Source organism: Heloderma suspectum, chromosome 5 (assembly GCF_057233095.1).
Source record: "Heloderma suspectum isolate Gila_16-S chromosome 5, 16-S_ref, whole genome shotgun sequence".
Lineage (NCBI taxonomy): Eukaryota > Metazoa > Chordata > Lepidosauria > Squamata > Helodermatidae > Heloderma > Heloderma suspectum.
The window spans coordinates 175,781,840-175,804,859 of NC_139462.1; the positions used below are offsets into that span (position 1 = coordinate 175,781,840).

Sequence of the window (23,020 nt, forward strand, 5' to 3'; positions counted from 1 at the left end):
AGGTTTGGCTCAATAAACCAAAAGAATTCAGCAGAACACATGGGGTACAAGTCTCTCGCACTGTGCTGATAGAAGGAAAGGTGAAAGGATGGCACCTTGTCTTCTGGACTAAAGAAGATAATACCACAAGAAAGGGAAGTGGACAAGAAGGATCACTATACAAGTTAGCACTGAAAGAGCACTTTGGGTAGTGTAATTTAGTGGTCAAATATAACTGATAGAATTCTGCAGGATGTGGTGCAGAAGACATGCCAGCATACAAAGATATCAATTTATGTGCCCAAGTAATTTCTTGTGGGCTCCCACAATTTCCCTTTGCAACTGCAAGTCCTCAAAGATACATGCTTTGGAGAATCCTCTGCCTTTTGAGAGAAAGTTTTTAGGCGACAGGGGGGCCGAGTCAGAAAATAAAGGTTCCAAACCCAGATGCATGTGCAGGACCTCTCTGTATAGTTCTTTGGCTTCTAACCATGTTTTTAAAATATGTGTTTTCAAGTTAAATATCATTGTATTCATTCTGTAGGAGTTATTTGCAAAAATAAGAGTTGGTGACATTCATCTGTATGAACTGTATCAAAACCAGTACAAAGTGGTTAGACTAGTTATGGAAACATTTGTTAATGTTAGTGTCTCAATAGAAACTGAAGCACAGAGATAGAAAACACTGATGAAGTTGAACTGGAATGGAACTCATTTTTTTGTTTTGTTTTGTTTGTTTGCCTGGTACTCTCATTGGTTCTTCTAACTCAAATAAATCGGGAGACTAAGATCTGACCTGATGTAGATATTCACCTTGTAGCAAGGCTAATAAACACAATTGGTTTAACAAAACTGGACTATTAATATAGAATAATACTTTCACACCATAAGCCTGTGTTCGCTTCACAGTAGCTGAAACACAACTAGATGCTGGGCATGTGTCATAAAGGATGTTCATACGGACACCCCTTCTGCATGGACGAAGGGAGTGGGGTCATACAGACTTGTTCCGAGTGGTGAAAGGCCTGTTGGGATCTTGCTCAGGCTCAGAGAAACTGGGATTGGAACCCTCAGTCATTTGCTATAATAAATTTGCTAGGTACTTTGAGGAGAAAGTTGCTTGTGTTTACTCAGAACTTGACGCCACAGGTATCACGGGGTCTGGGGAGGTGTCCAGCGTTCCATCTGGTTGTGTTTCCTGGGATCAGTTTCAGCTTGAATCAGTCCGCCCCACAACATGTAAGCTTGACCCTTGCCTATCTTGGCTTATACGATCTAGCAGGGGTGGATTGGCTGGGCGGGTCCAGGGAGTGGTAAATGCTTTGCTCTGTCAGGGGGTGGTTCCTGCTGCCTTGAAAGAGGTTGTAGTGCACCCCCTCCTGAAGAGGCCCTCCCTGGACCCAGAGGTGTGTGAGAACTATCGCCCATTGCCAATATCCCCTTTTGGGGCAAGGTGCTTGAGCATGTGGTGGCTGGGCAGCTTCAGACGTTCTTGGAGGAAACTGATTAATCTGGACCCATTTCACTCTGGTTACAGGCCAGGCTACAGCACTGAAATGGCCTTGGCTGCTCTGACAACCGACTCTGGGTGAAAGACAGGGGGAGTCCCACCCTGTTGATCTTCCTGGATCTCTCAGCGGCTTGTGATACCATTGATCATGGTGTCTTACTGGGTTGTCTCTGCAGGATGGGAGTTGGGGGCACTGTGCTACAATGGTTCCACTCCTACCTGCAGGGCTGATTCCAGAGAGTGGTATTGGGGGATTCCTGTTCTGCCCCATGGCTATTGAGCTGTGGGGTGCCACAGGGTTCTATTCTATCCCCTATGCTGTTTAACATCTATATGAAGCCATTGGGAGAGGTCATTAGGAGTTTTGGGGTGGGGTGTCACCAGTACGCTGATGACACTCAGCTCTATTTCTCCTTGTAATCGGAGTTGGCTGAGGCAGTGAAGATGCTGGACCAGTGCCTGGAGGCTATAACGGGCTGGATGAGGGCCAATAAACTGAAGCTAAATGCTGACAATATGGAAGCTCTGTGGATTGGTGGTTCCCAAGTCCGGGATGACCTGCCCTGGATGGGGTTGCACACCCCCTGAAGGAGCAGGTGCGTAGCTTGGGAGTACACCTAGATCCATGCCTGCCACTGGAACCCCAGGTGGACTCCGTGGCCCGGAGTACTTGGGGCAAGCTTCAGCTGATCCACCAGCTACGGCCTTTCCTGAAAAGGGATAACCTAGCCACAGTGGTACATGCGCTAGTAACTTCCCGATTAGACTATTGCAATGCACTTTACGTGAGGCTGCCTTTGAAGACAACTCGGAAGTTGCAGCTAGTGCAAAATGCAACAGCTGGACTGCTGACCGGAACACCCCATAAAAACCATCTAACACCGGTTTTAAAGGAATTGCACTGGCTGCCAATATGCTTCCAGTTCCAATTCAAGGTTTTGGTGATGACATTTAAAACCCTAAGTGGCTTGGGTCCTCGATATTTGAGGGAGCGCCTCTCCCTATATATGCCTGCCCGAGGACTGGGATCTGTTGGAGGGGCCCTCCTTTGCATCCCACCAATGCAAGACATACACTATGGTGGGATGTGGGAGAGGGCCTTCTCTGCTGTGGCACCTCAGTTGTGGAATGCCCTCCCCTTGGAGGCCCGATTGGCACAGACACTGGTTTCATTTTGGTGCCAAGTAAAAACATGGCTTTTCACCAAAGCCTTTGAGGGCTAAATGCATTCCCTAGCACATTATTTTAACTGTTTTATTGTTTTAGATTTTAACTGGTATTAGCTTGTTTAATGGTTTAATATGTTTTTAGGAGTTTAAATTATTTATTGTTTTATATTGTTTCAATTTATTTTATCTGTACACTGCCCTGAGATCTTAATGATATAGGGTGGGATAGAAATGTTTTAAATAAATACATACATAAATACATACCCAGCAGCCACACCCACCACCATCTCACTGCACCCCACACCATCTCACCACACATCCATCACCAAATGTGCCTTTGAACAGAGTGTGAAGCAGCTCCATCCACATTCTGATCTACACATGTAGAGCACCTCCATGCAAGGCAGATTCTTGACTGGAGATCTCCCCTCGCATGGAAGCTCTCTAAATGTACAGGCTTGTAGGCATGCAAGGCTGATTCACATGCTGGCAAAACACACAGCTAAGGTGCATGGATGGCGCTCACATCAGCAGCAGGAGAACATTGCCTCCGGGCACAACCCTATTATCCCCAATCAATGCACAAGGGGTGTTTGTCTGAACTCTCCTATAGAGGAGTGTGATATCAACTTTTTGCCCACCTCATGCGTTGTGTGCAAAATCTACAAACATTCAGCAAATGCAGCGTTTGCTAGCAGCTTTGAGGCATCTCTAACAAGGCTAACTGATCTTTTAAGATCTACAGGAGAGGCTCTTCTTTGTAGCCTGTCAATGTCATAGATCTCATCTCACAGAATCTTAGGGTTGGAAGGGGCCTACAAGATCATCGAGTTCAACCCCCTGCGCAATGCAGGAAGCCTGATTCCCAGGTGGTCTCCCATCCAAGTACTAACCAGGGCTGACCCTGCTTAGCTTCCGAGATCAGATCACATCTTTCTAAATGTATTTTCTTCTCTTAAAATACTCTTAGGTGCGACTTGCAGGAATGTGAGGGAGAGCCTTCTTAGGCTGCACCTAGGCTGTGGAACCCCCTCCCTAGAAACATTTGTCTTGCTCCCTCTCTGATAACCTTCTACCTCCTTATTAAGATGTTCCTTTTTCAGCAAATAAACTGATTTGCCAAATAAACCACGCCTCTCTTTTTTTAACTAATCCAGTGATTTTATGTTTATTTTATCCACTTGGACTTGTTTCTTATTCTGAATTTTATATCACATGGTTTTAGATGCAGATGTTCATTTATTTAAAACATATATAAATAGAGAGACAGGATATAAGTACTTTTGACCACCAAATAAATAAATCATGCTAGCCCCATCATGAGTGTGTTGTAGCGGTTAGAGTATTAGACTATGTCCAGGGAAATCTGGGTTCAAATCTCCACTTAGCTATTCAGCTCACTTAGTGAGCTTGACCCACTCATTATCTTTCAGCCTAACCTACCTCTCAGGGTTGTTGTGATGATAATATGGTGGATGGGAAATGAAAACCATACATGTTGCTTTGAGCTCCTTGGAGGAAAGGCAAGATATAAATAAAAAATAAAAACAAAGGCTGAAGTCCCTACCTTCAGTGGTGAATTTATGAATGACATATTATGGGCACATTTTGCCCATTTTATTCTGTCCTGGACTATAACCTCAACTGACATACGTCTCTGTCCTGGACCATAACCTCAATTGAGTTGTCTTTTGCAATAGTAGGTGGCAGCATGGAAGCAATGCTTAGATGTCTGGGTATAGACATTGTATATAGCTTTCCTAGAGCAACCCATGTGCTCTGCCATGACTTGGTGTCAGAAATCATGGAATATATACACACACATTGCACATACTTGGAGAGGAAAACAGAAGGCCAGATAAGGTTCCACCTCTCTTGCCTTGTGTGACAAAGTGGTTTCTTGATCCTGTAAAGCAGCCTTCCCCAACCTGATACCCTCCAGATGTGTTGGACTACAACTCCTATAATCCCCCAGTCAGCCATGGGGGAGTATGGGAGTTGTAGCCTGACACATCTGGTGGGTGCCAGCTTGGGGAAGGCTGCTGTAAAGTCTTCTAAATACTGTATTTAGCCATTTGGGTGGAACTTACAACAAATGATGATGAGTTTCTACCACCTGAACAGGGACTTTGCATTATGGGGGTTCTATTCCCTCCAACCACTAAGTAATACTAAGCAATTTGGCTTCAATTAACTTTTTACTTAGTGCACCACCTTAAATTAATCTCCATCCTTGCTAACATAGAGACTGTCATGCTTATGCTCTTTGCTTAGGCTCTCTGTCTCTCCAGGTATCTGTGTGTTTCACCCAGACCAAGAGAGAATCTGAGTTTATGTTTTCAGAAATGGGAGTCAGCCACTGCTTCTTTGTCCCAGAATGCTAGGTGCAATCTGATCCCAGCCATGCCTACCAGTAACTAATTCATTCAATTTGCAATCTCCATTTGGGGGGAGGGTCTAAACTGCAGACCTCATGACCACACATCTGGCCTAATCTTAGCACTTTTCTGTTCTTCCCCCATCCACCCCTTTTTTTAACCACCTAGTCTGATGAAGAGTTCTGGAGAACTTGAAAGCTTGCACAATCTTCTGTGACATCTTGGTTTGTCCTAACAAAGGTATTGCCCAGCTGTAGATTTTGGACTTTCCCCCTCAAGGACCAGCACAGCTATATTTGTGTTTTATACAGTTTCTGTGATAGTAGCCTAACTTTCTACTTGGTTTGCACTTTACTCCAGTGGTCTAGATATTTTTTGAATACGCCAATATTGTTCAGAGCAGCCATTGTGCACATACAGCCTTTCTCTTTTTGTTCAGATACACAGTGAAATCCAGTAGGTCCTACTTAGAGTAGACCCATTGAAATGATTGAGACTTAAGTTAGTTATAACAAGTCTCATTCATTGCAGTGGATCTACTCTAAACAGGGCATGCTGGAGTTTATCCGTTGTCTTGCTGTTCTTACTTAAGCCAAGAAATAGCATTACGAGATTTCAAGGTGATAAGTGCTCCTTAGTCATCAGCCTGGCAAAAGCTACATATATTACAAAAGAAAGGGCAGTTATTCCCCTTTGGTAGCAAAAAGTGCTAGATAACAGAAAAACACTGCATTCTGTTCATCCCACAAGCAAGTAAAAATTGTATTAGGGAGGACTTGTTTCCTCTGTAGTGTAAGTGCAACTACTTTTTATTACTATAAGGGGTAAAAGAATCTATGACTAGGTTCATGCCAGTCATGTATGACTGGTGCCTGCCATGGCTTGTTGCCATGGCTCACTGCTTGGGGACTGTCATGTTGTGCAAACCAGGTGAGTATGGGTTATGTGGGAGTTAAACAACCCTCACATTACCCTAATAGAGACCATGGCTTATGCAAAGGTTACTGAACCCTCACATAATCCACACTCACCAGGTTCGCACAACACAACCCCCAAGCAGGGGTTGCATATTCAAAATGGCAGCCACACATGCCCCACACATGCTGCAGCCTCACTGTGGGCTAAATAACTCACTGTGGGCTGTCCTGTCTTGCAAACACGACTATGACATCTCACATCCTTACACTTAAGGGCCATAAGATGGGAGTTCATGCAACTAAAGCTGCAACCCTATGCATAATTACTTGAGAGTAAATTCTACTGAGCTTGGTGAGACATACTTTGCAGTAAACACGTATATGTTTGCACTGAACTTTTCCTTCTCCCACCCTGCTTACAGAACTCTTATAACTTTGACAGTGATTCTCATCCTTCAAGCTCCTGCCCGACTACCCATTGAATCATATTGAACAAATTTCAGGCTATAAATATTTGGGTATATACTTTCATAAACCTCTCAACCGGTCTCTGCAGAGAGATAGGGCTAGAGCAACAGCTAACAATACAGCTGCTGCAATAATAAGGTTCTATTATACCAAAGAGGGTGAATTTGTCCCTGCTGCACTTCAAGTTTTTAAGGCTAAGTCACTTATGCAAATGATGTATAGCGTTGCAATCTAGATCAAAGCTGTTAACTTTTCAATGGAATCTGTGCAGGCAGCTTTCGTTTGCTCCATCCTTGGTCTTCCAAAATGTGTGGCAACCCCTGCTCTCTTGTTTGAAACTGGCCTACGGACATTCACCTCAAGAGCTTGGATTAGCGCATTACATTTTTGGATCCGTTTATACGGCCCTGGATCTTTAGGTTATTTATACAAGATACATAATGACCCTTATGTTTCTGAGTGGATGAAATTGCTCTAGAATAAGATCAGTTCTCTGGGCCTTTGCCCAGAGTCTGTACTAATGATGGAAGCTAAGCAGGCCAGAGCTCTTCTGTCTCAAAGGGTCAGGGATTATGATCTACAAGCTTTAAGTTCTGCAGCGGTAGAACTTGTTCTCCTTTGTTTTGGGGTGCAAATCTGAGCTATGGGCTTGTAGAAGCGAAATATTTCTCAACCCTTAACATTCCCAAATATCAGTGTGCGCTTACTTTGGCAAGATTTAATGTCTTACCCTCTGCTCTTTTACAAGGGACAATGTAACAGAAATTTCAGAAAACTAGTCTTTTAGATTGTCTATGCCCACGTGGAAGGAACGAAATTGAAGCAGTTATTCATGTCTTACTTTGCTGCTCTTTTTATATAGAGATTAGATAGAAATTACTGTCTGATACTAGATCAGATATAAATGTACTTCTTTACTGTTTTAGGACAACAGAGGATAGGGATACAATCAAGGCTTTTGCTAAATTCTTTTTGAATGCTATGAGAATAAGAGCACTTTAGAACGGATTTTACTATATATTTCCCAAATGTGTTTGTAAACTCTTTGTATTTTTGTATGTTCAAAGTCTGGTCAGTGACTGTAATAAAGATGATGACAACTACCCATTTCTCTTTCCCCAGTGCTCCTTCTGAGTCTTTAGTGTTATTCCCCATTCCCTCTCTCGGCTGTACTCATAATTAGGGATGTATGAGAAATTCATTTCAGTTCATTTTTGATCAGGATTTACCCAGTTCACACCTTCCAGACCAAACACAGACTCAGACGCAATCCGTGCTTGCAATGTGATTTATGGAACAAAAAAAAGATGTATTTCAGCATGTATACATTTGAAAAATGCACACAAATACCCTTTAATCAGTGAGAGAAGAATGCATGCATTTCAAAGATGCAGACGACTGATGACATTTGGGGCAATACGCACAGATTTTCATGCGAAAAGAAAAAAATAAAGCTCATAATCTTTAATTACTTGAATTGCAACGAGCTTTGAGCTGGGATACGGAGAACTTCAGCGACCTCGAGTTTTGCTGATTCACACATCCCTACTCACAATCCCCGAGTACCTGTGAGTCTAGCGGACTGTTTCCAATCAACACCTCTTCCTCTTCCCCTGGTATCTGGGTCCTGAATATGGTCGAAAGAGGGGAGGAGTTTCAAAGTAATATAGGAGGCTGCCTTATTGTCTGCATCAGCCCTTCCCCAACCTGGTGCCCTCCAGTTGTTTTAGACTACAGTTCTCAGTATGTTTGACCACTGGCCAAGCTGGCAGGTGCTGATGGAGGTTGAAGTCCAAAACATCTGGAGCTTGACACCAGTTTGGGGAAGGTTGGTCTACACTGGCTGGCAGTGGCTCTTCAGGCTTTCAGACAGGAGTCTTTCCCAGCCCTGCCCTACCTGGAGATGGTGAGGATTGAACCTGGGACTTATTACATGCAAAGCATACACTCTACCACTATGCTATACAGCTCTTCCACCCAGATGCTTTCATAGCACATATACACAAGCAGCTTCTTTGATTCTGTTTTTATTCATTTTAGTCCACTGCCTAGAAACCATATATGGTTCACTAGGCACTATTTAGCCTCTCATACCACTAATATTTTCTCTGGAGAAAACCCCAGATCAGCTATTTGGAGTTAATAAGTTGGTATTCATTCTATGTTGCCAAGAGTGAAAGGGTTAAGACCAGTATTAAAACAAAAGAAAATGGCAATTTCATTTTATTCCCATCAAGGTAAAAATAACAACAGGAATATATCAGACAGAAGATATTTAAGCTTTCACACATGTCTGAACTGCAGCATCTGTAATGCACATCTGACATGTGCACAGAAAATATAGACAGGTACAGTGTATCACTGATGACGATGCTAAAATTGTTACCTCACTTTAATTCAACAATACTGCCAAAAGGCACTTGATTGACAAAACCTTTGCATTGTCAGGACAATAACCTTGTCTACTCCTCTCAACACTGAATGGTAAGACCTATGGTTGTGAATGGTTTTAGTTTTTTATCTTTTCCCCTGTTGTGCCAATTCAGAGTCAGTCATTTCTATTATGGAAATTAAATAAAGTATTGAACACCAGTTGTAGCTGTTCCGTGGTTATATCAGAAGAGCACCCATGGTTGCTATTGGTCTTGGAAATACTCTCTAATGAACTATAGCAGGTACTAATATTTATCGCTAATTTCATAACTCTCTTAATAGACTTTACTGCACCAGTGTCTTATCAAGATAGGATTTGAAAACTGGCTCTATGAGCCAAGAGACCACGTATGCACAGATGCATGCAATCATGCAGAAGAAGAAAGAATGGTAATTTCTACCCTGCTGGAGCTCACACAAGATTTTCGATAGACCTTGGAAGCCTCCTTTTAACAATGCAGGGTAGCCTTGGGAAAGTACAGCTGTATTCTGTAAAGATACTAAAATGGATACTACATTAATTTTTAAGATGCCTCCTTCATGTTCTTACAATAATCTCATTCCTTCTGCACATTAGAAGAGGATTCAAGAGCACCAGTAGGAAGATTAGTCATGAATGATGCTGTCAAAAATAACAGACAGCCAGGAGACACCAAGCACACAGGCCAGTTTCTGTGCCCAAATGATTCGTGCCTCTTACTTCAACTAGAGTCCGACAATAGTTGTATTTCAATATAGCCTGTGCCAGGTCTCACAGATTTCAGAGGCCCTTCTCACATCACCTTTGGGGTGGGGGAGGTGCTGCAGCACAGCTGCCTGTCACACTCTGAAAGACATCAAACATCTGTGCAGTAGCTCTTCCCCATGTTAGAGTTGCCCCAGCTTCTGAAAGGCATAATGAGTGAGTGGGAAGAAGCTACAGCATTAGGTACACATTCCCATGTGGCATGGGGTTTCTGGGATTACCCAAGCAGCATGGGAAAGAGCCATACTGCAGCATCTTCCATTATGCAAAATTGATGCGAATAGGGATGAGTTCTCAGCCACCTTCTACTAGCCTGCTGATACAATTAGAAGGCCAGAGGATTTCAGACAGTAAAAAACACATTTTTTTACTGCAGGAGGCTGAATGCATGGTATGTGTCACTGGCCCTTATACTTTAATTGCCAGCAAAAGATCCCTTCACTTGGAAGTTCACACCAAATCCAAAAAATAGCACAGGAACCCCTGAAGCACTCGCTCTTTGAGAAAGGTATCTGGCTATGATTTTGCTGGGTTCCTAGATTTAGAGTTCTGTAAGCAGTACTAAACTGATTAGCAATCTGACATTGAAAACTGGCTGAAACACATGTAGTAGAGCAGGGATGGCCAGGCATCAGGACTGTAGGCTCTACCTTGTTTTTTTTACGATCCACCAACCAGAGCCTGGTGCTAAAGACATATACTTAGAATTAAAGAATCATGAGCCCAGGAATTAGTTTTGTGTACCTGAACTGAATGGACCTCACAAGCCTTCCACACAAAAATTCACCCCTGGATACGCTGAGCTTTCTTTATTTCAGCAGTTCAGTTCAGGATTTTGAGGGGGGTGTCATTTTGTGGCTGCTGTTATTAAACTATTCAGTAATCCTTGCTGGTATACTGAAAATCACCCAGAGATCTACCGGTAGATCCAGATCTACCATCTGTTCACCCCTGTAGTAGAGTGCCTGTTTTGCATGCAAAAGGCCCTAGGTTCAAACCCTCACATGTCCAAGTACTGTTGAGAAAGACTCCTGTCTGAAACCCTGGAGATCTGCTGTCAGTCATTGCAGATAAGAACATAAGAAGAGCCATGCTGGATCAGACCAAGGGTTCATCTAGTCCAGCATTTTGTTCTCACAGTGGCCAACCAGCTGTCGACCAGGAACCCACAAGCAGGACACAAGCGCAACAGCACCCTCCCACCCATGTTACCCAGCAACTGGTTTACACAGACATACTGCCTCTGATACTGGAGCTAGCATATAGCCATCAGGACTAATAGCCACTGACAGCCCTCTCTTCCAGGAATTTGTCTAACCCCCTTTTAAAGCCATCCAAATTGGTGGCCATCGCCACATCTTGTGGTAGTGAATTCCATAGTTTAACTATGCGCCATGTGAAGAAGTACTTCCTTTTATCTGTCCTGAATCTCCCACCAATCAGTTTCATGGGATGACCCCGGGTTCTAGTAGTATGAGAGAGGGAGAAAAATGTCCCCCTATCCATTCTCTCCACACTATGGTTAACAGAGGTAATAGTAAGCTAGATGGACTAACGCTCTGACTTGGTATAAGGTAGCATCCTCCAACCTGCTGCCCCCCAGATGTTTTTGGCTATAAGTCCCATCATCCCCAGCCATTGGTCATGTCAGCTGGGGCTGATGGAAGTTGTGGTCTAGACTATCTGGCAGGCACCAGGTCAGGGAAGGCCGATATACAGCAATATTGTCACCTTGGAGTCATTATCCCAAGATGATAAGCCCTCAGAGTTCTAAAGTATTTCAGCAATGCCCCTTGCTGACTATTTTAATGCTCAGTAACAGTCCTCCAGAGATTATCCTCCAGAGATAATAATTGTTTACATGATCACTAATCCTAGGATGAAGGAGAGGGGAATCAAGGGCTAGAGATTTTGCTTGAAGGCTATCCACAGTCTTTCAGCTCAGTTAAGAAGGTAAGAATTGCTTGCTGGATGAAACCAAAGCTCTACATAGTTCAGCATTTTGCTTCTCAGCCAGATGCCCCAAGAAAAGCTCCCCTGATCCTCTAAATCACACTCTGTACGTGTAAAGCAGGATTGGGCAACTTGTGGCCCTTCAAATGTTTTGGCCTACAATTTCCATCAGCCTGTGCCAGCATCACCAAAGTTAAAGTTTATTCAGCAACTTGTATTTGAGGTTAATTCATGACATATGTATGTTTTAAGTACTATTCTAGCTATGAGTGAACTCTTCAGTTTTTTGGCTTTTCAGTGACGAACATTTTACTCTTCTGAAATTATATGTAAGATGTCAAGCATTCTATAGCCACTCCCAATGCTGTAGACAATGTAATCAGATTACTTGGTAGTTTTTCATGCCACAGATAGAAGCTGTGGTCAGAAAATGTTTCTGACCTTTTAATCCAATGCTTCTAGTGAATGAGAAATCTGTACAAACTAAAGTGATGGAATTGTAGAGTGTGCCTAACAAAACCATAGGTAATAACTCAAGCTATGAATAGCAGTCACTGGGCCAACACATGAACTAATCTGAAAGAATGCTATGTTCAAAAACACGCCAATGTTATGTGAGCAGACTTCTGCCTGTGCAATGGGCATTTCCCTTCCTCTCCTTCCTCCTAGAGCCCTCCGAACACACCCATGGTTATTCTTTCCACGGGTGATCAGGTCAGTAGTGACACAATATGAAGTGTTGTTTTTATTATATTATACTTTTATTATTTTACACTGCCCTGGAATCCATTAGGATGAAGGGTCATTTAGAAATTATTGAAATAAATAAAATAAAATAAATCAAGGAGGAGGCTAATCTGGAACCCTTCTCTCCAAAATCCCAGGTTAATATGTACAGATACAGATACACACGCACACACATATATATATATAAACTGCCCATCCCTCACCTGCAGTCTGAAGGGGTAAAATCCAACGCAGTCACATTGTTTAAGCTGTGCAGAGAGAGACTGGATGAAGGCATCAGGGCGGTGGTGAACCACCATCAGCCATCAGCTGATGCCATCAGCCCTCAAGGATGCCATCAGCCCTCAAGGAGGCAGTGATCAGACCACTTTTAAAGAAGCCCTCCTTGGATCCCCAAGTTCTAAACAACTTTTGCCCAGTCTCGAATCTGCCATTTTGGGGCAAGGTGATTGAGTGGGTGGTGGCAATGCAGTTGAAGGCACACTTGGAAGAAGCCGATTATCTAGACCCATTTCAGTCGGGCTTCAGGCCTGGGCATGGGACAGAAACGGCCTTGGTCTTCTTGGTGGATGATATGAGGAGGGCTCCCGATAGGGGTGAATGCTCCTTCCTTGTTCTCCTCGACCTCTCAGCGGCTTTTGATACCGTTGACCATGGTATCCTCCTGGACCGCCTGGAGGGGTTGGGCATTAGAGACACTGTATTGCGGTGGTTCTGGTCCTTCCTCTCCGGCGGGTACCAGAGGGTAGCACTGGGAAAGGAGGTTTCGGACCTGTGGCTGCTCACTTGTGGGGTGCCACAGGGTTCCATCCTCTCCCCGATGCTATTTAACATCTATGTGAAGCCGCTGGGGACTATCATCAGGAGGTTTGGGGTGCGGTGTCATCAATATGAGGATGACACGCAGCTCTACCTCTCGTTCAAATCTTCACCAAGGTTGGCTGTAGAATCCCAGTCCAAATGTCTGGAGACCGTGAGTGTCTGGATGGGGAGGAATAAGCTGAAGCTGAACCCTGACAAGACCGAGGTACTTTTGGTGGGAGACAAGAGGAGGTTGGGGAATGTTGAGCTGGTGCTGAATGGGGTACAGCTACCCTTGAAAGACCTAGGTCCACAGCCTGGGGGTCATTTTGGTCTCCCAGCTGTCCATGGAGGCTCAGGTGTCAGCTGTGAGCCGGACAGCACTGTATCAACTCCATCTGATATGGCAGCTCCGCCCCTACCTTCCCGACCATCTGCTCCCATCGGTACTGCATATTATAAATAAACCCACAGCAGATTTTAAGCTGGGACTTCACACCATAAATTTAATTGTGCCTCACAGCAGGAAAAAGAGAATGGTGGACAAGTTCAAAGTTAGAACTTTAACTTAAAATATGTTGGTATTTTGCCCTCACCCTTTTTGTTTTTGGCCTTGCCCGGCACTGTAATGCAGCCCCCAAGAGCTTCTCTGAAATGGAATTCAGCTGAAAAACTTTCAAGACCCCTGCTCTAGATAATCCCTAAGAAAGTGAGTGTGGCTGTAACATTATTTTAAAGTTGCTCTTAGAAAGCTTAAAAGTCTGGATTTGTTTCTGCAAGACTAATAGCTTGCAGAACCCAGTCACCTTGCTTTGAATATAGAGCTTCACTATATAAACCCTGTGACACTGTTTAAATTCAGTGGAGTGTGTATGGTGCATAAGCCTATAATGTGACCTTAATTTTTCCAGTATATAAAGAAGCCCTATAATGAGAAATACCTATCTCTGTATCAGCCTTTTTCAGGTATATATGATTAATATGCTTCAAATAACACAGCAGTTAGAAAACAAACATCTCAAGACAGGACTTGCCTTTTGACTAAGACAACATGGCTTGTCTAATCCAATAGTTCTATTCTATGCATATTTACTCAGAAGTGAGCTACAGTGAGTTCATGGGACTTACTCTGAAGTAAGTATACACAGGAAAATGGCCAAATAGCCCAGTGCAGTGCAAAATTCACTTGGAAGTATTTGTTTCCATGTAAGTGTATGTAGGATTGCAACCTTATCAGCCCAATTCTATGCAGAATTAGGCATACCTAAACCCAGTAAAATCAGTGGGCAAGCTGTGTAGCTGCAATTGTATTAATATTTACTTGGAAGTAAGTTCCATTGAATTCAGTGGGACTTGCTTTCAAGCAAACATGCATACTATTAGGCTGCATGTGGCAGAAGGATAATGGATAGCGATTAGGATCCCAGCAAAACAGAATGAATAACAGACAAATTTAGGAGCAGGGTTGCTTCCACATTAGTCTTTTTCTCTAGAATTGCCATGCCAGATGACATTGTAGACAAATAGTTGCATTTCATTGTTTTCAGTGTTGTACACCCTTGTATTTTGAGACTTGATGTGAGGTGATTTTAAAAACTTTTAAATGCAGTTGCAGTAACAGCTTGTCCAATGTGGAATGGTAATGTGCTATTGAGACCTTTAAGGGCTACTATGTCTTTAATTAAAAGATTTTCCCTCATGACTTTTGCCCTGACTGGAGAATTACCTATGAGTTACATCTCTTAATTTCTACTTATGGCCAGTTTTTGTTCCCATGGGGGTGGGTGGGGGGGTTAATTGTTTCCTTTCAATTTTTTCTTTTAATTTTTATACTGCAAAATAGTACAATTTCCATATATAAAAACTAAAACAAAAAAGAATGACAGGAAATCAGTAATTACATTTCCTCACTGCCACCCCTGCTCTCTGGGAACAGGACAATTTTTTTGTTCATAACTAATGCTCCAGTTGAAATCAATAGAAAGCAATAAGGTGGACTGACCATACAAACTTTTAATTATAAGTAACTTTGGAAGCTTTTAGTTAATGTTGGAAGGGACCTTTGCTAAATAAGACTTACTTTTGAGTAAACTTTATAGAAGGACATTACTAGACAATAGGACCTTGTTAAATGCTGTGTGGAAATCCCATTTTAATTTTGCTTTCAGCTGTTTGCCAAAGAGCAATGCCAAAGAATCAGCAGTGCTAACTGAGTGTGTTAGTAACTCAGGTCTAGTTAGGAAAGCTAGAGTTCAGAATAAACAAAAGGGTAGTTCCACTAGGTATAGACTATGGTAAAAAGGACTGCACAGCAAATTACACAAGCAAAGGAGAAATATCCAGCATATCGTAACTGAAACTACCACATAACTTGAATGCATAAAGCAGATGAATATTGAGTTATCAAATGAATGCAATACCCTTCTATCTAAATGGTCTTGTCAAGTGATACGTGCCATCTTGGCTGGTTGCGTTGACCAAGGAGAGCTTCATGAGATTGCAAGATTATTTTTACAATAACCTCAAAGCAAGTTTCCTATGGAAATGTTTTAGCAAATAGACATGGAGGAATTTGTGAACTTCAAGCATACCAGAACAAATCAACATGCTGAGCTTCTAGAAAATGCATGAGATCGTTCCTTGTCCAAAAATACTAGCAGATTCAGTGGTGATGATACAGTACAAATCACACTCAAAACACTAAACTCCAATAGTAGGTGATATCATGCCTGTCCTCTCCACTTTCTGTTTAACACAACAATTGCTGTGGGAAACTTCTATTTGGATGTTTCCATGTAATATATTTTTAAAAAAATTCTGTTAAGCTTTATTTTCCCTGCTGTTTAGTTTTAAGTAGTTGGGCTACATCAGTTTATTTGTATTTTATGCAAAGCTGTATTGGTCAATATTTTATTATGTATTTATTGACATTATAGTTACTAGTAACTGGTTATTTGTTCTATTTTTTTGAACTGTTATATTTATTTCTGTTAATTTGAATATGCTGTGAGGTGCTTTGGGCAAAATCTTGTGGGAAAGGGGCATGCAAATAAATGGATGGTGATGATGATGCAATCTCTAACTAACGGATGTTGGATTCATAGGGGCTAGTAAGGGGTGTATACTAGGTGACATTGGGACTCAATGCATGTTAGACCTGTTAGCAGCACCTTTCACTAATGAATGGGTACATCAGAGGGCTTTAACGTTTGTTGGGAAAGAGACCTTAATGAGAAAATAGAAGATGGAGATTGCAACCTAATGTGGCATACTAGACCACTAAAGTCAATTTCAGCTAAACTCAGAGAGAATGCCATAAAAATAACCCATAGGTGGCATTTGACTCCTTTACTCCTAAGTAAAACCTACACACCCAAATGTTGGCATAATTGCCATGAGATTGGCACTTTCTTCTATATGTGTTGGGATTGTAAATCATTTAAGCAAAAGGTATTTTCTGAATGTCAGCTAATAATAGAAGCAAAACTGGGTCAGAATATGAAATTGGCTTTATTGTCCGTGTGTGTGTGTTGGGGGGGGATGCCCCCTTTCAAGGAGGCCCTAAGGTTTATGATAGTCACTGTGCGATAGGTTATTGCCACACATTGGAAATCTACTTCCATGTTAACTCTAGAAGAACGGTACCACTACCTGTGGAAAGTAGTGTCAATGGAAAACTTAATAAATCAAGTGCACTTGATTAGAGGATATTAGGATACTGACATCTTTACAACAACTTGGTTCTGATTTACTGATTTTGTTCAAAAGAAGGCCAACATTCAAAAGAAGGACAACTGCCAGCCACTCATGATGGAACTAGGGATGTACGAAAATCACTTAGCTTTTTGACGGGGTGATTCGCGGTGGGGGGGAGACACTCCGCACCTCCCCCCGAAATCCTAATCTGGCCGGCTCCGCTCTGCGGAGATTCCACAGAGCCACCGGCCAGGGCTACCCGCAGCTGGATATTCGGCTGCTGGCCAGCCTTCCAGAAAAAAAACCATGTACGCAAATGGCAGCGGCTACAGTGGCCGCCATTTGCGTCCCCTTTTTTTTGCTGTTTTAGCCTACGTAAATATTGACGTAAGCTATTATGGCAAAAAAAAGGGGAACGCAAATAGCATAGTGGGCGCCATTTACGTTCCTTTTCCTCCCCGCCGTTTTAGCCTATGTAAATATTTACGTAAGCTATTGCGGCGAAAAAAAAGGAATGCAAATAGCGTAGTGGGCGCTATTTGCATTCCTTTTTTTTTCGCTGTAATAGCTTACGTAAATATTTATGTAGGCTAAAACAGCGAAAAAAAGGGAACGCAAATGGCGGCCGCCATAGCCGCCGCCATTTGCATACGCTGTTGTTGTTGTTGTTTTTGCTTGCTGTGATAGGCTACGTAAGTATTTACGTAGCCTATCACAGCAAAGGCAGCTACGCAAATGGCGTGGTGGCCGCCATTTGAGTCCGCAGCAGCCAGCCGAGAGACCAGCTGCCGCTGCTGCCACCGCCTGAACATCCGCCCCAGGTAAGCTTCGTCCTGGGGAGGATTCCACAGGGGGGACGGGGGGCCGTTCCGCCACGGGTTTCGGGGGCTGAATGCCAGTGCATTCAGCCTCATTGAAATCCGTGGCGGAATTCTCTGCCATCCCTAGATGGAACCCTCTGGTCTGATGTACTTGATATGCCCTCTAGCTCCAGCTAAGGACATTGCTATATTTGGACATAGGTGATACCTAACAAACTAGTCCTCTGAGTTTGTTTGGCATGATTTAATTGTATTGTTATGAAAAAATGTTAATAATTTAAAAAAAAAACTTTCAGTGATAGGCAAACATGCAGAGATAGAAGGCAGGGCAGGGCAAGAAACAACAAAAATATTACCCATTCCACACTTCCACAAATTGTGAGAAGTTCCAGAGGCAAGATGTGTACCATTTCTCTAATACTTTACTTACAGATATATAAGTACGGCAACCTTCCCCAACCTGGTGCCCTCCAGATGTGTTGGACTGCAAGTCCTATTATTCCCAGCCAGCATAGGAGTTGCAGTCCAACACATCTAGAGGACATCAGGCAGGAGAAGACTGAAGTAGAGCATAACTGGAGGCAGCAGTATTCACACTCCTACTAGGTAGCAGATCTGCTACCCCATATCAGGTCCCCAGAGAGATGTATACCCAGGGAGGTGCACCCACAAATTGTCTTTCAGCCTGTGGCTTACAGCTCATCTCTTTCTGTCTCACGGTGCTTCCGGACAGAGGACTGCCTTATACCAGGCTGAATTATTTGTCCGTCTAATCCTAGATTGTCTAATCTAACTGGCAGCAGCTCTGCAGAGTTTCAGACAGGAGTCTTCCCCAGCCCAAACTGGATATGTTGGGGATTGAACCTGGGATATTTTGCATGATCTACATCCTTATGGCATGGCCAAGAATAGCTGGCCATAACAAAAATGACAACTTTACACTAAACCAACAGCAAGAGAGTTGAGATTTGCTCTAAGTAGAAACATAGTCTAGCCTGTAGCAGGAACTTCCTGTTCAGTGTCCAAAATTAATAGCTAATCTGATAGAAAAAAATCCAGCTGGACATACTTAAAGGGAGTAACAATAACAAGGCATACAGATATAGTTTAATGCCTGGATCCTGAAAGATGTACATTTTCCTATGCTTGCGCAGTTGTTGTTCAGTCGTTAAGTCATGTCCGACTCTTTGTGACCCCATGGACCATAGCACGCCAGGCCTTCCTGTCCTCCGCTCTCTCCCGGAGTGTGCTCAAGTTCATATTCATTGCATCGGTGATGCTATCTAGCCATCTCATCCTCTGCCGTCCCCTTCTCCTTTTGCCTTCAATCTTTCCCAGCATCAGGGTCTTTTCCAGAGAGTTTTCTCTTCGCATTAGGTGACAAAATATTTGAGCTTCAGCTTCAGTATCTGTCCTTCCAAAGAGCACTCAGGGTTGATTTCCTTTAGGATGGAGTGATTTGACCTCCTTGCAGTCCAGGGGACTCGTAAGAGTCTTCTCCAGCACCACAGTTCGAAAGCATCAATTCTTCGGCACTCAGCCTTCCTTATAGTCCAGCTCTCATAGCCATACATTGCTACTGGGAAAACCATAGCTTTGATTATATGAATCTTTGTCGGCAAGGTGATGTCTCTGCTTCTTACTATGCTGTCTTGGTTTGCCATAGCTTTCCTCCCAAGGAGCAAGCGTCTTTTAATTTCATGGCTACAGTCACCGTCTGTGGTGATCTTGAAGCGCAAGAAAATAGAATCTGTCACTGCTTCCATTTCTTCCCCTTCTATATGCCAGGAAGTGATGGGGCCAGATGCCATGATCTGAGGTTTTTAATGTTGACTTTCAAACCAGCTTTTGCACTCTCCACTTTCACCCTCAACAAGAGGCTCTTTAGATCCTCTTCGCTTTCTGCCATTAGGGTGGTATCATCTGCATATCTGAGGTTGTTTGTAATTCTCCCGGCAATCTTAATTCCGACCTGTGATTCATCCAACCCAGCGTTTCTCATGATGTACTCTGCATATAAGTTAAATAAGCAGGGCGACAATACGCAGCCTTGTCGTACTCCTTTCCCAATTTGGAACCACTCGGTTGTTCCATGTCCGGTTCTTACTGTTGCTTCTTGGCCCTCGTACAGGTTTCTCAGGAGACAGGTAAGGTGGTCTGCTACTCCCATCTCTTTCAGAATTTGCCACAGTTTGTTGTGATCTACACAATCAAAGGCTTTAGCGTAGTCAATGAAGCAGAAATAGACGTTTTTCTGGAATTCTCTTGCTTTCTCCATGATCCAGCGAATGTTGGCGATTTGATCTCTAGTTCCTCTGCCTCTTCGAAATCCCGCTTGTACTTCCGGTAGTTCTCGGTTCACATGCTGCTGAAGCCTAGCTTGTAGGATTTTGAGCATAACCTTGCTGGCATGTGAAATGAGCACAATTGCATGGTAGTTTGAACACTCTTTGGCATTGCCCTTCTTTTGAATTGGGATGTAAACTGACCTTTTTCCAGTCTTGTGGCCACTGTTGAGTGTTCCAAATTTGTTGGCATACAGAGTGCAGCACTTTAACAGCATCATCTTTTAGGTTTTTAAACAGCTCAGCTGGAATACTGTCATCTCCGCTAGCTTTGTTGTTACTAATGCTTCCTAAGGCCCACTTGACTTCACTCTCGAGGATGTCTGGCTCAAGTTCAGTGACCGCACTATCATGGCTATCAGGGACATTCAGATCTTTCCTGTATAGTTCTTCTGTGTATTCTTGCCACCTCTTCTTAATCTCATCTGCTTCTGTTAGGTCCTTGTCTTCTTTGTCCTTTATCATGCCCGTCTTTGCACAAAATGTTCCCTTGAGATCTCCAATTTTCTTGAAGAGATCTCTAGTCTTTCCCATTCTATTGTTTTCCTTGATTTCTTTGCATTGTTCATTTAAGAAGGCCTTCTTGTCTCTCCTCGCTATCCTCTGGAACTCTGCATTCAGTTGGACATATCTTCCCCTTTCTCCCTTGCTTTTTGCTTCCCTTCTTTCCTCAGCTACTTGTAAAGCCTCATCAGACAGACACTTTGCTTTCTTGCATGTCTTTTTCTTTGGGATGGATTGAGTTGCTTCCTCCTGAACAATGTTACGGACCTCTGTCCATAGTTCCTCAGACACTCTGTCTATCAGGTCTAATCCCTTAAATCTATTCGTCACCTCCACTGTATATTCATAAGGGATATGATTTAGGTCATACCTGAATGGTTTAGTGGATTTCCCTACATTCTTCAATTTAAGCCGAAATTTTGCAAGAAGCAGCTCATGATCTGAGCCACAGTCAGCTCCAGGTCTTGTTTTTACTGACTGTATGGAGCTTCTCCATCTTTGGCTGCAAAGGACATAATCAATCTGATTTCGATATTGACCATCTGGTGATGTCCATGTGTAGAGTCGCCTCTTGTGCTGTTGGAAAAGAGTGTTTGCTATGATCAGCATGTTCTCTTGGCAAAACTCTATTAGCTTTTGTCCTGCTTCGTTTTGTACACCAAGGCCATGCCTGCCTGTTATCCCGGTGATTTCTTGACTTCCTACTTTAGCATTCCAATCCCCTATGATGAAGAGGACATCTTTTGTTGGTATTAGTTCTAGAAGGTGTTGTAGGTCTTCATAGAACCGATCAACCTCAGCTTCTTCGGCCTCAGTGGTTGGGGCATAGACTTGAATTACTGTGATGTTGAATGGTTTGCCTTGGATTCGTACTGAGATCATTCTGTCGTTTTTGTGATTGTACCCCAGTACGGCTTTTCCCACCCTTTTGCTGACTATGAGTGCTACTCCATTTCTTCTACGGGATTCTTGCCCACAGTAGTAGATATAATGGTCACCTGAATTAAATTCGACCATGCTTGTCCATTTTAGTTCGCTGATTCCCAAGATGTTGATGTTCACTCTTGCCATCTCATGTTTGACCACCTCCAACTTACCTTGATTCATTGATCTTACATTCCAGGTTCCTAAACAATATTGTTCTTTACAGCATTGGACTTTCTTTTCACCACCAGACACATCCACAGCTGAGTGTCCTTTCAGCTTTGGCCCAGCCACTTCACTCTTTCTGGCGCTACTTGGAAATACCCTCTGCTCTTCCCCAGTAGTATATTGGACACCTTCCGACCTGAGGGGCTCATCTTCCGACGTCGTATCTTTTAGCCTTGTGATACGTTCCATGGGGTTTTCTTAGCAAGAATCCTGGAGTGGGTTGCCATTTCCTTCTCCAGTGGACCACATTTTGTCAGAACTCTCCACCATGACCTGTCCGTCTTGGGTGGCCCTATGCTTGTGCAGTGGAATGGGCAAAAGGATCTGCCTGGTCCCAATTAGGAGAACAGTGTCAGAGCACAAAACTAAATCTTTGGAAAGACATTGTGTTCTATTTATTAATGATCAAATAACAAAAATATCAGAAAGCCTGATTCAAGTGACATTGGACACTCAATAAGTAACAGGTTACCTAAAGGATTATCTCCACCCATATATACCTGCTTGGACCCTAATATAGTCTTCAGAAGCCCTTCTCCACGCCCCCCCCCCCAAATGAAGTGAGATAGGTGGCTATGTGTCAGGAGCGCCCTAGCGGCCTCTTTCAGTAGACTCTAATAGCCAACTCAAGACACAGACGAAAGGATTCTTTTCAAGGCTTTAATCCTTTTACAGCTTAATGACTCTTTCAGATGCTAATCACCAGCGACAAAGCAAGGAACAGCAGAGTAGCCTATGCTCCGAGTAGGCACTTAATCCCTGTTTGAAGGAGAGTCACTTGAAGACCCTGAACTTATGGGCTACGGAGAGATCCTCCCTCTTTCCCTTGAGTCCATGGGAGGCGGCCGTTGCTTGCGCGCCAAACAGGCGCTACGCCTCCTTTCTGTGCCCTCCATCGCTCGTAGCTCCCTGCGTCTGTGTCAAGCGTCTAGCAAGCCCCGTTCCCACACTTTCTCACTGCTAGCATCACTATCTATCTCTGGAATGCTGGCAGGAGGAATCTCCGCCAGCTGCTGTGCCTGTGAGGGATGAGCTGGCTCCTCTCCCACAGATTGCTGATCCTCCTCAGAATCAGAACTGCTGTGGGGTTCTATCGGCTCAGTTTCCACCCTGACATCATCCCCGCTCCCATGAGGCCCCCCTCATGCTCTTCCCCTGGGGCCCCGGGTTTGTGGGGGTACAGCTGGTGGAAATGCCTCAGCAGCAACAGAGCATGCACATTTTCCACGGGTTCCCAGGTTCGCTCATCTGGCCCATACCCCTTCCAGTCCACTAGATATTGCAGGCGGCCACAAGAAAGGCAGGAGTCCAGAATCTCCACGACCTCAAACTCCTCCTCCCCCTCCACCAGCACTGGCGGCAGGGGGGAACCGACTGAGCAATGAGGGTCGCCAGAAACCAG

General features: G+C 43.5%; 1 protein-coding gene across 7 annotated transcripts in view; it reads right to left on the reverse strand.

Moving 5' to 3' along the window:
* Positions 1-23,020, reverse strand: part of PLCL2 (phospholipase C like 2) — a 169,598-nt gene that overhangs the window by 141,020 nt on the left and 5,558 nt on the right. Inside the window, exon 1 of one of the 7 annotated variants that reach the window (XM_084858416.1) lies at positions 1-19,967. This exon is cut by the window's left edge and continues 19,446 nt beyond it. The exons of the other annotated variants lie outside the window; for them this stretch is intronic. The gene's annotated coding sequence lies outside the window, so the exon portion shown is untranslated. Of the gene's footprint in view, positions 19,968-23,020 lie in introns of those variants that run through there. 7 annotated transcript variants of the gene reach the window in all.